Genomic DNA, 14,747 nt, shown 5'->3' on the forward strand with positions numbered 1-14,747 from the left:
GAGATGTACTTTGTTATCTTCAAAAACTGAAGTCTGTGAATCACTGGTATGTGTCCTGGGGCATGCTTCTGAAGTGGGAGAAACTGTCTGTCATTTAGGTGTCTGATCAAGAAAATTGTCCCTTCATCAAGAACTAAACCATTAAGTCAACTTCCTATGGCAACCATGTTTTATTCCCATAAAAGTTACCAAAACAATCTTGTGCAACAGAAATAATGAAGTTGCTAAGTTAGGATCAGTATCCCAAAGAACACTGGAAAAAGACGAAAAGTATACAAAATGTCATATAAGAGGGAAATAGGATAGAGAAAAGTTTTATGTTTTAAAACAAAGTATTTTCTTTAATGCTGAATAGACACAGACTGAGTTTTTTCAGAGTCAGTATTTCCACTCCTGATTAGTGAATCTCAGTACCCATCTTAAGATAATGAAAAAGGGTGTATTTTTTAAGAAATAGATATCAAAATCAAGACAATTTAGAATGTCTTTTATCGGCCAGCTAACAGCTGAAGTGTCAAAAAAACTACTTGGTGTGTTTGAACATTTTATCTAGGCTGAAATTACTCAGTATCTTCTAACACAGGCTTGAACTCTACGTTTTCTAACAATTTAGGGTAGCTGTCATAGCAATCCTAACACTGTGTGCTTCACCAGTGTTCCCTTTCTGTAGACACTCCACAAGCATGTAAACTTAACTTGTGGAAAAAAACAAGAACCTTTGAATATGTGTTGATATATCTGTGCTTTCCCCTTCATTTCTTACCAATTCCTAATACATGTGCTCTGACATTCATGGCCTGTATTTTTTATGCTGTTATTCTCTGCTTTTATTTGGTTTGGGTTTGTTTTTAATGAGGTGAACTTTGCACAGCCCAACTCCAGCTCCTATAAAATCTGTGTCTTAAATGGCCAGATCTAGTGATTTCTGTACGGAGCAAAAAAAAAAAAAAAGGCCTACATACTAACCACACAGCTGTACTTGGAAACAGATGTGTTACCCCCTTTAAACTGAACTAATGAGGACAGGATTATGGAACAGATAGGTCAGGAAAACTTCTGTCTAGATTTTGAATTTGGAATTATGGAAAGAGTACAGAAGAGACTGGTGCTTCCACATAAGTGGAGGGGAAAAGGATGGTAATTCTGCCAACAATGAAAATTTGCACTGCTACACCATCTTCAAGGCACTTCCAACTTTGTGACCCTGTTCATCCCACTGTCAGTTCTATCCACTTAACTCGCACAGGTTTCCCTCCCATCGAGAGCAGGCCAGACCCTCAGTTTAAATGAACTGCTATTCAAATCAATCGATTTACAGAAGTCCAGGATTTGGCTCTGTGTCTCCTTTGCATTTAGCAGGTGTGAAAGCACTCTAAATCACTTCTTTCAAGACATATAAAACATAAAGTAGACCAATTATTTAGGATCAGATGCTGTGAAAACCATAACTTCTGATAGAAATCTGACCAAACATGTAAATTTTTGAAACTAACTTTGCCTATTAGTGTGTTCTTGAAAGTGTCTTCTGCTGCTAAGTCAGAAATAGATGGGGTTTTTTAGGACCGTCGCTTCTCTGCCCAATCTTTCTCCCATCAGAGTCACTGGGGGCATTGCCATAACTTCAGAGAGAGGACGAACAAGACCTTTGTAGTCATGATTTGGCGCTTACACTGGAAAAATGCAGTACTGATGGCTTTCTATAGAAAAGATGCATCACATTTTCCCTCTGGTTCCTGGCTTAAGCTTCTTTAAAAAATTATTGTTGATTTGTCTTTAAATGCTCTTCATCAATACACTGCCTTGCAATACAGAGCGGGTCCCTTGCACTAATTAACAGCAGCAAAAAAGAATCTTCTGCTGTGTAAGGCTTTGTGAGACACAGCCATTACATGCAGAGGAAACTGGGATTAGTGGGGCCCTAGCTCCCCCAGGGACTACCATAATATAAATTATTAATAATAAAAATAAACATTGGCTAGCTTGAACTTCTCTTCGTCCCCTTAGAGCTTATTTTTGTGATGGAATTAGCTAAATAAAGCCCACTTGAAAGAATGCTTAATTGCAAACTGTCCAAACAAAACAAAATGGAACTAATTGCTTCTTAAACATTCAAAAAGAGATGACTTTGGAAACAGCTTAAAGACTAATGTATGTTAGGATACATGTGGGGAAGTGAGCAGTTAAGCAAAATGCAGTCTAAAATGGACAACATTTACTTTTAAACCAGGTATTCAAGTTTTGTCAGTCTAGTTCTGCCTAGTTTGGATTATTTCAAGCCTAAACAGAATTACAGCAATACTCTCTTGGAAATCATAAAATCAGAAGAGACGTCTTGTGCACTGACTTCTAGATGTAGTTTGCCGAGGAAAGACTACAAAATCCACAATGATCATTACTCCATGGAGTGCCCCTTAAAACTGTCTTGGCCTGAAAAAGATAGCTTAACAAAGGCTACCATTTTAAGTGTTTTTTCTAAAGCAGTTATTTCCCTGGAAGTTGGGTAGGAAGAGCTTACACAAACAGTTCTGACAACACATCTCTAAAGGACAGTGGTGATGCCTTCCATCAGAATAACTGATTGCAGATCTGCCATGGCCTTTATAAACTTCCTTTCTTCAGGCCTGTTTTTGTAACTGCTATTTAATTCAAATATTTCACAGTCAGCAAATAGAATCTATTTGGGCATGTGAAAACTCCCTTTCCACATTCATTAATGGTTAAAAATTTAATGTTTTCTTAAACACTTACTTCTTAAATCAGAAATATTTCTAGCAAGACTAGAAAATTATATCTCTAATGCAACTGAAATTTGTAAACAAGGAAAAAAAGTGTACATTAGAAAGCAGCAAGAGATAAATAAGTTATAACCAAAATCATACAGTCAAAATAATTTTAAAACATAATTAGTCATACAAGTTTTCTTTGGAGGACCACTGTGTGCTGTTATATGAAATCAGACCAGTCGTAAGCCATTGGAAGTGCACTGCCTAACCAGCCACATGTTTACTTTTCCACTTATCAATAACTGACATTAACAAGACTTCTGCCAGAGATGATAAATTCCTGGAAACGTCAGGCTCTTCTATATCACCCAGCCCAAGCACAAGAGAGCTACTCACTGGGGAAAAAAAAAAAAAAAAAAAAAAAAAAAAAGGCAGACATAACTGGAAGTGCTAAGCAGAAGTTGCTCAGCAGGATCAGCTGAGATCAAACCACTTCAGCATTTAGGCCAAAAGCTAATCTAATTTGAAGGTCCCTTGAAATGTCATGAATATCATCAACAAACACGGCAAGAGTCACTTATGAAAATGCATTTCAATTTTGTGCACACACACACACAAAAAAAAAAATCAATCAGCTCTCTGTCAAACTTCTTCAAAGACTGTGAACCCAAATGTTTGTTCCCTGAGGACTCAAAGCTTTTACTGCAACAAGTAGTCACATCTGCTCAGTGTTTCGTATTTTTCAGCATTGCAAGGAGTTTTTCTTAGTTCTTGGACTGGTTTACTCAGCATCTATGTGTAAGTACAGCAACAAAACTCCAACAGAAGAGATAACCGAGGTCTTCTGCAGCTTGTTTCTACCTCTCACCCCAAAAGACACAGGCAATCCTGGCAAAATGAGTATTCTTATGTATTTTGCCAGCACAGCTGTCTCTTCATGAGTTTCACCTTTTAACATTCCTCTTAATGCTTACACCTATGCCAGAAACTTTTTTACACAGATCTATACAGCTACACCTGAAAGGTTTGTTGTTTTTATACATCTAGTATAGTTTTGAAAGGTATTAGTAGTCTGCAGATAATGTAAAAAAATCAACATGAAAATCATCTGTGTATCTCTACTACCAGCACCTCGCTGCTATCAGAATATTGGTATTATTTACCATTAAAGTTCTCCTAAAATGAATGGAGCAACTTGGCAAGCCTGTGCTTCCTATCAGCATAGTTAAAACTATCCCTCAGACCTAAACCAATTAGTACTAACTCATGCACAAGTTTACTGTGCACCATAACTGCTTCAATACTTGTGTCTTTTGATAACGTAACCATGTTGGTAAAAGAAACCATTTTTCACAGTCCTTAACCTAATTTAGCTGAGGAAAGGAATTTGTAATATAGACAGGCACTTAAAAGCTGTAGAGAGGGGCTTATTACTTGTGTCTCGTTAGATACTACAAGAACTTTGCTAGTACAGCATCAGGGAAAAAGAAAACATTGTATTAACATACAGCACTGCCATATCAATACAGCTGCAGAAGCTTTTAATGTCATATGTCTACATCATTAAAAAAAAAAACCAATTGAAATGAAATAATAGCAGTACTACCTTTAAGCACAGAACAAAGGTTAGTATGGCTACATGGCAAGTGTAGAACAACTACAATTTTCAGTTTATAAAAAAAATCTGTGGGCAAGTCCCTCATGCCACATAAAACAAGACCTATTTTTGTGATGTAAATTGACTTAGTCTGTGTTACCCAGACTCTATTACTTACCTACAAGCCAATAATAATTGAGACTACTCTTGCAGAATAGGATCGTGCCACTTGACAACACTGGGCTCCCTGTAAGAAAGTTCTCTTAGTTCCTTTCAACACGGAAGGAGTGAATTGTAATGCTAACATGCACACTGAGTCAAGAGAGTAAAGAGCTCTTACCCAAGACCAACAAGCCAAAGACCCAAGGTATCAATCAGTTCACTGTACATACTGAACCTTAGTTCATCGGCTCCTATTGTCCTCATAGAATGAGGACAAACAACAGCCACCCTCAGGATGTGGTATGTAGGGAAATGCCACTCAGGTTTGCATCAAGTTATAGTTATTAGAGCTGCAGAGAGATCCAACACAAAAATGGACGGACACATGCATAGTCCATATTCACACAGCTGTTGCTTGACTGATAATTTAAGGAGTCCTGGTAATGGATGAGATCACCAGCAAAGAACTTTATGTTTCGGGACAACACGTAGGCCAAACAGCTACATATCACAGTACTGTGATGACTCCAGTGATATCAAAGGCACTATGTATGTACTGATCTGCTTTTTTGGCATCAGACAGGCATGATTTGTGAAAGACATAATCATCACGCATCTTGCCAGATGAGCCTGAGAGGATGGCAGCAGTGTCCAGAATGCTGAAAGGTGCTGTAAGCACAACAGTGATACGCCTTCCCGTTAATAAGGAACCATGCCTGGCTGGAGAGGCAGTAAATAGAACAGTACGTCCCTGTGATGTTCTATGTCCCCTGGCAGTTTTCCCACACTTGCAATATGACCCTCCAAACACCAGTGCATGGATCATTGATCTTACGAACTCACATTTGTGATCCTCTACAGAATTGTCATTGAGAATGTACAGATCAAGAACTTACTGGCAGCAAATCACTCTCGGGTGATCTTCAAAATTCAGAAATGGCCATTCAGATACAAAATATCCATGTTGACAAGTGATTCCAACAACATACTAAATCAGATCCAGAATTAAATCCAGATCCTGACACAGTTAACAGCAGTAATGGCAGACAGTGCATTCAATCTTATAATAGAAAAATGGTGTTTTATTCCATATGACTTGGCTTACTCAAGAGAAATATTTTACAATAAGCTACAGTTTTACTGTATTGTAAAGATAATCTGACAATTACAGGTCAAAGGATACTTGCTATTGCTTTAAATGGAACTAAAACCAGTCAAATTCATACACATACAGGGGAAAGATTAATCATGTACTACTACAGCTCTTGAGAAAACAAACTAGGCTGGGCAGATATGGAATTATGTCTGGATTGGAGATCTTACCAGAAGATGCAGTATATGTTCTCATCCAAAGCCTTCTCCTGCAAAGTACATACTTCTTAGACTTGTGGTTTTGTTCTTGAAGAACCCAAACCCCAAGCAATGTTGAGATACTCTGCACTGCTACTTGTTTTGCACTTCTGATGTTTGTTTGCAGGCAGCTGGGATGTCTGCACTGATTTTCTAAGGTTATTTAAATTCGTCTTTATTTGTTAACAAATTATGTTGGTTGCACAACACATTGGCATGTGAACACTTCAGAAAAGGGAGGGGCACAACTCCGCCTCAGTGGAATTAGGAACAAGATCCAATGACTTCAGCAGAGTTACACAAAGGATAGCTCTATTGTTTCAGTGGGAGTTGTGGTTAATTAAAGTAGTATTTCCTGTAAGCTTTCTACATGCAGGATTCTCTTCAAAGGTGACATTACCTTCAAGATCACTGTGTGGGCTTCCATTTTGGACAATGAATAACAAAAGCCTAGTGACAGTTTTCCATAAAATACATATATATATATATATATACACACTATTGTACTAAAAGCATGAAAAAGGGCACACAGTGAAGTGCAGATATAAATAAATATATATTTATACTCACACACAACAAACCTGTTGTATAGTGATGTTGAAGCTGAGATCTTACTGATGGAATTAAATTGATGCATTTTTACACACGATCCAGCCATTTTAACTGCTCTTTTGTTTTGTCTTCCATTGTAAAAACCAGGTAACTAACGCTACAGATCAGTTGTCTTCAAAACTTTAGAAAAGCCTGTGAACCTTCTGTATAGATCAAGTATTAGCCACATTTTCACATACCGTTACCACTCTATTGTAATTCCTCAAGCAGCTGCATATGCATCTGTAATATCTCTGTGTGTCAAATCTTTCTGAAAACCCTGACCTACTATTTGAACAGACCTCATCAAACAAAATCCTTCCTTATAATCCAGAGAAGCCCTCTAAACTCTTTTTGTGAAATTTCAATTACATAATGTAAAAACTGCAGAAATTCAGCACATAGGTAAACTGAAGGTTATTTACATTATATTTTGCCTGCACTAGTAGAACTATAAACCTATTCATGCTAATACTGAAGCAGTAAACATTAAAATATTAAAGCACACTGAGGTCTTTGAATTGCCTCCCTGTTTATCTGTTGAGTCCCAGCATTGGAGAATGATTTTTCCCTCTTCAAGTCTGCAGCAATTTAAATAATAAAACAGAGGTTATGTAAGTGCAGTGAATTATGGAAAAAATGTAAGTGGAAAGTACATATTTTTTAAATGCACTTGAATAACTCAAACGCAGCTGAACTGACATTATTCAGACTTTCCAGTCTTATTCAATACTGGATTGAAACCAAGCACAAGAAATTTCAGGCCCAAAGGACATTTTTAAGAAAATTATAAGTACCTATATTTCTAGTTTACAATGTCTATTTGGGAAGGCTCTACTGCCTAAAGAAAGACTAACCTAGCTTCTCATGGGACCAAACAAAAGGGATGTGAACTAATTAAGGGGACGTTTGGATCAGTTTGCAAATAAAGACTGATTCAGCCCCAAAGAACAACCAAACCAGAAACCTGGATTCAAGTATCTGTGGTCTTCTAGTGAAACACAGATGCAGATTCTGATCCAAATTTGACACTGAAAGTTCATTTCTAACCTGTGCAGACACAAGCTCTAGGCCCAGCTCTGCATTCCTTCCACACCCACAATTGGAGTTCTGCCTGAATAAGGAATGCAAGAGAGAAATGAATTTCTTATCTTTATGGCAGATCTTGTTTGGTGATGTACACGCCTGTGAACCTGCCAAAACTCAAACGTGTGACATGGTATGCAAAAAGATTTCTCTTGCAGGACACTTAAAATACGGTAAAACTATTTTCATAAGCATAAGTAATTGCTTCTAACTCTAGTATACCTGAATATATTCCGATACTTCTGTTATAAGCAATTTTCATCAATGCAAAAGATCCCAGATTTGTATGGGGGAAAAAAACCCAAACCAGTAATAGAATGAATAAATTGTGCATTTCCAAACTGAGGGGCATTTAAAAATACGGCTATATGAAAAAAAGCTTAAAAAAATAAATTTCACAGAGGGAAAATACTAAGCAAACAAACAATAAAAGAAGGCTTCTTGGCATATTTTATGTCCATTATCCTCCAAAATCCCAGGGTAGCATTATGCATACAGATGCATATGGTAAATTTTCCATCACTCCAAAGAGACATGAACTTCACCCTGGCTTTTGATAAGATAAATGCAATTACATTTCCTTCAACTACCCAGCCAGCAGTATTACAAAATTTGCAGGGAAGAAGACTTTTCAAATGCACAAATGACAAAGAATTGTGGAAACAAGTCTCTTTATGTGTGAATCTTGGCCTTTTTAAAATCTTCCCAGATTTTTGAGCCAAGTTTATACAAGAAATGCCCACCAATGTTAGTTACAGATGCTGTACTTTATGATGCATCTATGATAAAATTGAAATCCTAGTGCAGACACAATTTAATCAGCATTTTTGTTAGTTTAAATTAACTTGGTCAAAAATCAGTAGAAATTGTACCAAAAATAATTTTTTTTCTAGTATCCACATCTGGAGGGTTTCTGACAATTATTCCATGCACCAAACTGTTCTGGTGTAGCTGTGGCCTTCCTATTTTTCTCTACCCCAAACAATATGCAAAACTGTAGGATAAACATGCCTTTCTGTGGTCAAAAAAGTGAAAAGGTGATATTAAGGTAATTCATGTTGCATTTGGTCCAGACAAATACTTTCATAATAGTTGAGAAGGCTATGTTGATTAGAGTATCCTGTGCAACTATTCTGAGAAAAAGAAATGCTAGCTAAAATCTAGGGCTTTGGCTGCTTCAAGGCTTCCTAGGTAAGATTAAGTCAAAATATTTCCTATATACATTCCCCCTTTTCATCAGCATGTCAACTGTAGTAAGAATGTGCTACTAATTTTCAGGATCAAAATCTGAGATAATTTTGTATTGTCAAATGTTTCCTTACTTTCACAGAAACAACTATTACTGGAAATATTTTCTAAAGCATGTTGCAAGCGGAGCTGAGTAAATCAGCTAGCACACTGCGCACTTTTCAAGGAAAAAGTTTCTAAAAATGAGTCAGGATTTAATAAAAAATGTCTCTGAGGTACGTAACTCATGCCCATAATAGAATATTTTTCAAGTTTTCAACCCTGTATAGAGAATTTTAAAACACTAACAGATGTATGAAACAAAAAAAGCAAAATTCTCCCTTATTCTCTGCCATGCACACATATAACACACAGGAACCAATGAGAAGCTCTAAAACATTTTCCACTAGACAGACAATTTGCTTGCAATTCCTTCTCCCTTTAAATTGTTTCTGTGGCAACACATCTGGTGCTGTAATTCTGGGCCAGAACATTAACTATCCTGAAAGAAGAAAGTTATGTTGTTGTTCTGATCTGCAAGAATGTGAAGCAGAAAGAGATCTGCAAATACACGTAATCAGATAGCCCTTTATGCATTCATAGTTGCACAGAATATTAGCTACCGATATTTATGCATAGCTTAAAATTACATGTTTAAAAATGTTTCAATAATGGTTAGAGAAAACTCTTGTGATGAGCAGACATACCGTGACCCAGCTTTTTTTAAACAAAATGATGAGTGCTTTGTTACCGCTGTTCCTGCCCTATGAAATAAGCGAGGAAAGTATTCAGCTAAGAGGAACAAGGCTCATTCCCTAATCATAAATATAACTCATGATATTGATTTCTTATCATCTCCCCAGTACTATGTAAATATTATTGTATTATCACCATTTTACAGCTGAGATATGTCAGAAGCACATAAGGACAAAATGTCTGAAGTGCCTGTTAAAATTCAGATGCCCCTATTATTAATTACCCATAACACGCACCCCTTGCCTCTCTAAGCTCTTGAGGGCCAGCAGATTTTACTGGCCTTACTTGAAATGATAGGAACCTATTGATACTTGATGTAAGCCTCAGACATCCCAGCTTGAGCACGCCAGCATTCTCAGAATCTGTAGTCTGAGCAATTTAGTTGTAGAGAAAGGAAAGAAAAACAGGAATAGAAATTTACAGCCCCAATGCAGTTTGCTAAGTCAACAAGTGAACATTTTTTTTAATCACTAATAATCCTGACAAGTCTGTCTGAAATCTTAAAGTCATACTACATGACTATAATGAAATGAAAGTTGTTATGGGTATTTTACCATGCAACTGAGATCGACATCTCAAGATATAAACCCTACTGTGGATCTTAATTCATGACACAAGGGCTAGAGCAATTTGCAAGAGCTACTGCATTCATTTGACTCAGCCTGGAGTACTATGAGTTAAAAAAATAATGAAAGTGGATTTTTGCTACTTCATCAAGCAGATCAGGGATGAATTCATATGTTGGGGAAAGAACACACCTGATGAATAACAAAATATCACTGACACAGTTACTTTTCCAATAATAATTGCATTTAAGTTCCCCATTAAACTAATTTTATTTTTTAATTTGAAACAGCTAAATTCAAATCTAGACCAGCTACACATAAATCGGTTTGCTAACTACACTTACAGTACTTTCTGTATTAACAATAAAGAAGACAAGATCGTCTTGGTGTTCTGATCCTCTAAATTACTCATGATTAAATGCACTGATTGGCTGAAAACCAAGTTTTCCCCTAAAAAATTGAATTGAATAAAAATAATAGTTTTCAGGCATGTCTTTGAAGACATACTGGTTTAAAGTAACCTGTGCTCAGGGGCAGTGACCTGGCAACAGAAATGGAAAAGTTGAAAAAAGTGGATAAAACCTGGTATTTCATAAATATGTATGTCCCTTTTGTACTTGCAGAGGCACCATCTTATGATCAGAATTAAACGCAGCACCCTGAGCACCTGCAGTCATTAAAGGCCGGCTGATGTCCTTTGCGAGACTTGCAGTCTGTATAATTTTGGATTGTCACCAGCCAATCATCTTCCAAAATCCAGCTCTGGCCAATAACAGTCTGGGTAAGTCAACTCTGTTCCCTTTTTCTCAGCCTTCTGGCTAAGACCGAGTGTGTATATTTAACTAATATTAAACCTACTATTTTACATAAAACATCTCCTTCACTTCCAATTTAGCCTTTCTATTTATTTCATCCAAACGGCATAAGTAACAAACCTTCCGAGACAGTTCCCACTCCCTTCTTTTATCGTGTATAACTTTCTATACACAGAACCTCCGTTTTGTCCTGGTGCACTGTAACACCACATTATCACTCCTCAAACCCCTGAGAAAGAGACACATTAAAATCGTAACATTCCCCCCTCGCAGACTGAGTCTGGTTTCCTTTTTGAGCCCTAATGGCTCTATTCCTCTTCTCAGGTTCTTTGTAAGGATACTGCAAAGGAATATTTGTGAAGGAATTAGCTGTGGAAGGGAATAAAGTGATATTGGTGGATTTGATATTACAGAGTCCCAGCTCCCTGCCTGGATTTCTCCTAAAGGAGCCCAGGGCTAGAGTGAACACTGTAGAGCAACTGTATGGCTGCTCTTTGTCTTGACAGAAGGAAATCATCTCATGTTTATACTACCCCTTAGGGAATACCATTACATAACTCACTGTTTGGCCTATATTTCCCCATTCTTGGCTCCACACTGTTAACAGAAACACCACTGCAGTAACTGCAGTTACTGACTCAAGAATCGAGCACCAGATAGGAACACAGGACCTGTCATCTCAGGGAAGCCCTTTAATTCCTCTAAACAGTATCCAGACTCCAATTGGAGGAAAATTTTGCCAAGCCAGTTGTTCCCTACTATATTGCCTGTGTTGTATCTCACACAAGTTCCCCTTTAGACCTGGAGCGTAAAGTAGGCTTGGCCTGCCATTCAATAACAGCTCCGTCCCATCTTGGCAGGTTTTGTGCAGCTTTTCCCACACTATTACATGTCGTGCTTATGTCATTCACTCTGAAGAATTCAGACAGCAGCATGTAAGTGATCAACTGCATGTGAGATGAATACAACAGAGAAGCAGTTCCTACCACACATGTTCCTTTAGACACCACATCTTTGTCAGATGTATCTCTCCATTCAACACGAAATGTTCCCTCAGACACATTTTGCATTGTTTACTACCCTTACAAATGATCTTCCTCTGCTTTCTTGTTTTTTCTAAATGAAGTTCTTTCCAAAAAGAGTATGTAATGCCCCTCATTAATAGGTGTAGCTCCCATTTTACAGCTGTGAAAACACAGGTAGAGACGGATTAAGTCTTGATCCCAGCAAAGGAAATGACTGAATCAGGAGTTCTGAGTACTGGTGCTGTACTCTGACTCTGGTTCAATACTCAAGAAATGGCTCAAGAAATATGTAACCTTATTTTTCAAATTCCTTCAAGTTTCTTTGGTTGATGAACAACTCGATTTCCATATGGCCCAACTTATTTAAAACACTTTTTAAAAGGGGAAATTAAACTCTGTCTGAAGCAAAACGTAACTGGGCTGTGACCCAAAACCTCAATTCGTATTTATGAGCAAATAAAACATAATCTCTGCACAGACAAAAAGAGTTAACTAAAATATAACCAGCCCATACAATGCCACCTCCAAAACACAAACCCTACAGGATGGCATAAACGTTGTCCTCTTTCCCACCTGCTCCAGCCAGATGTTCACCCCGCAGGGGGTCCCCGGGTGTTTGTGGGCATGAACGTGCTGTCTTCTGGGGCAAAAGCTACCGCGCCTCTTTGCGCGGTGCAGCCTCTGCAGGAATATCAGCATCCTTTGCAGCTTGCCTACCTACAGATTCCCGTAGACTCCTCAGGAGCCTACCGCCCCTATAGGTGACGAGGACCCCCCCATAGGTGACACGCACCCCCCTACTCGCTGATATGCCCCTCCACTGGGCGACATGCCCCCCCTCTCGGTGACATACCCCTCCACCCCGTGACATGCCCCTCCTCTCGGTGACATACCCCTCCACTCGGTGACAAGCCCCCCCCCCCCGGTGCCCTGCAGCTCTCACCCACCGGTGCGGTGCCGCTGCCTCCCCGCTGCCCCGCGCGTCTCGCAGCCCCGTCGCCCAGGCGGGCGCCCGGAGCGGCGCTACGGGCGCGCCGCGGCCCCGTCCCTCCCGCCACCGGGCAGGGCGGGGGTCGCGGGCGGGACACCGCCTCCCCCCGCCCGGCGCCGGGGCCGGCACCCCGCGCTGCCCCCGGCGGGAACCGCGGGTGCCCCGCGGCCAGGTGCCTCCTACCTGCCTCTCGGCGGCGGAGCGCGGCGCTCGGCTCCGCTCCGCTCCCGGGACAGCGCGGCGGCGGCCGGCGGCGCGGAGAGGCAGGGCCCGCCGGGACGGCCCCGATAGCCGCCGCTTATCGCCGCTGCCTGTCACCCAGCTGGGCTCCGCTTCCAGGAAGCCGCGGCTGCGGAGCGCCTGCCTGCTGCTGGATGCCGCCGGCCCCGTCCCGCTCGCTGCCTCCCTCCCTCCGACCCCCCTCATCCTGGCAGGGGGGCTGGGAAAGTGCAGCGCGGCTCCAGCACATGCCGAGCCTGCGGTCACGGCCCGGACCCTCTGCTATTAATCAGGAGCATCCCCAGCGCCCCCTTGCTTACTCCGGCTGCCTTACTGCAGGCCCCACCGCGCCGCAGGGCAAGGACAAACCGGCGACACGCGGGGACGGCCGCCCCTGCCGCCCCGTTGATGCCTCCGTTCCCCTGCCCCCGGATCCTACCCCTGCACTTCTCAGGCACTTTCTCCCGTGCCTGATTCTCTCCCTCCCTTCCCATCTTCCCTCCACTCCTCCTGCCCTTACCCCACGCTATCCCCTCACTATCCCTTTTAAGATTCCCTCCTCCTACAACCCTCGCTGTCCCAGATCTTCACCTTTCTTTCTCTCATTGCCTCCTCCCTTTCCCCATCCCAACCTCCCATAGTTTTCTGTTACTGAAGACATATACTTTGCTCTCTTTGATTCCTTGTTAACCAAAGCCCGCTCCGAGCCCTTTCTGCTGCGCTCGCTACTGACCTCCTTGTCGCTTCTTCAGGCAGGTACCGTTCCTCGAGAAGCAGCTTCCTTCTGCTCGCTCTCTAGACACCTTCCTGATAATCCTGACAAAAAAGATGTGAAATTGTGATGTAGAAAGCAGGCTGACATCCTGCCCGGCTCCTTGCCTCACCACATGAACCCACACAATCATATCTCTTTTCTTGTGAGCAATGCCTTGCCAGGCCTTTTGTAAACATCACCAGCCAAACGTGTGCCTGCCGTCCGCAGAGCCCCTTGGACTAGGGTTTGGCTCAACCCTCTTCCACTTTCCCCTGCGGTTTTTAGCACCGTTCCCCCATAAGGTTAGCATGCTGACTGACTGACGGCACGGGAAGCTTGACACTCCCCATGAGGAGAATAAGCTGACTGTGCAGAATTTGGGTATGCTCTTACAATAACTTTAACAGTAATAGTGTTTGCTCCCCTTTTCACCATATTCAGCAATATCTAGGACACACACAGGACTCTTCCCTCCTGTTTCAGGAGGATAAAACACAAACTAAAGTTCTGAAAGTGCCAGATGACCAGAGATCACACACAAGAACCTGTTAGGGCAGAGTTATTCTTTTCCTTTCCAATAATTTATGAAGTTGATCAGGATTTGTATTTTTCTGTGTGCTTGCTTCAAGGAAAGCTTTGAAAAAGGCAAGGGAAGATCTCTCACACAGCTGAATATGCTTTTAAGAAGACTCATGAGGGAATTAACACACATGAAAGTGAGAGCAGTAAGAGACAAAAACAGATGGGTTGATGGAGTTGGCTGCACAAACAACTCAAGCACTTTGGGCTTTAGATATTCTAGAAAGAACGGTGCTGAGACGCAAGTAGAAGTGAGTTTCACACAGGATCTTGAAACCGATTGGGGCTTGGAGCGCTGAAAAAGGC

General features: G+C 40.8%; 1 protein-coding gene across 5 annotated transcripts in view; it reads right to left on the reverse strand.

Annotated features, from left to right (window-relative positions):
* The window catches only part of RIPOR3 (RIPOR family member 3), a 58,122-nt gene extending 44,260 nt beyond the window's left edge, over window positions 1-13,862 (reverse strand). For 2 of the 5 annotated variants that reach the window (XR_008734320.1, XM_055723105.1), the window contains exon 1: window positions 13,073-13,305. The gene's annotated coding sequence lies outside the window, so the exon portion shown is untranslated. Of the gene's footprint in view, window positions 1-4,498; window positions 4,568-12,845; window positions 12,865-13,072; window positions 13,307-13,841 lie in introns of those variants that run through there. The other 3 variants (XM_055723106.1, XM_027813505.2, XM_055723108.1) reach the window with 3 other exon arrangements.
* Between the last annotated feature and the right edge of the window lie 885 nt (window positions 13,863-14,747).

This window comes from Falco cherrug, chromosome 10, assembly GCF_023634085.1.
Source record: "Falco cherrug isolate bFalChe1 chromosome 10, bFalChe1.pri, whole genome shotgun sequence".
Taxonomy (NCBI): Eukaryota; Metazoa; Chordata; class Aves; order Falconiformes; family Falconidae; genus Falco; species Falco cherrug.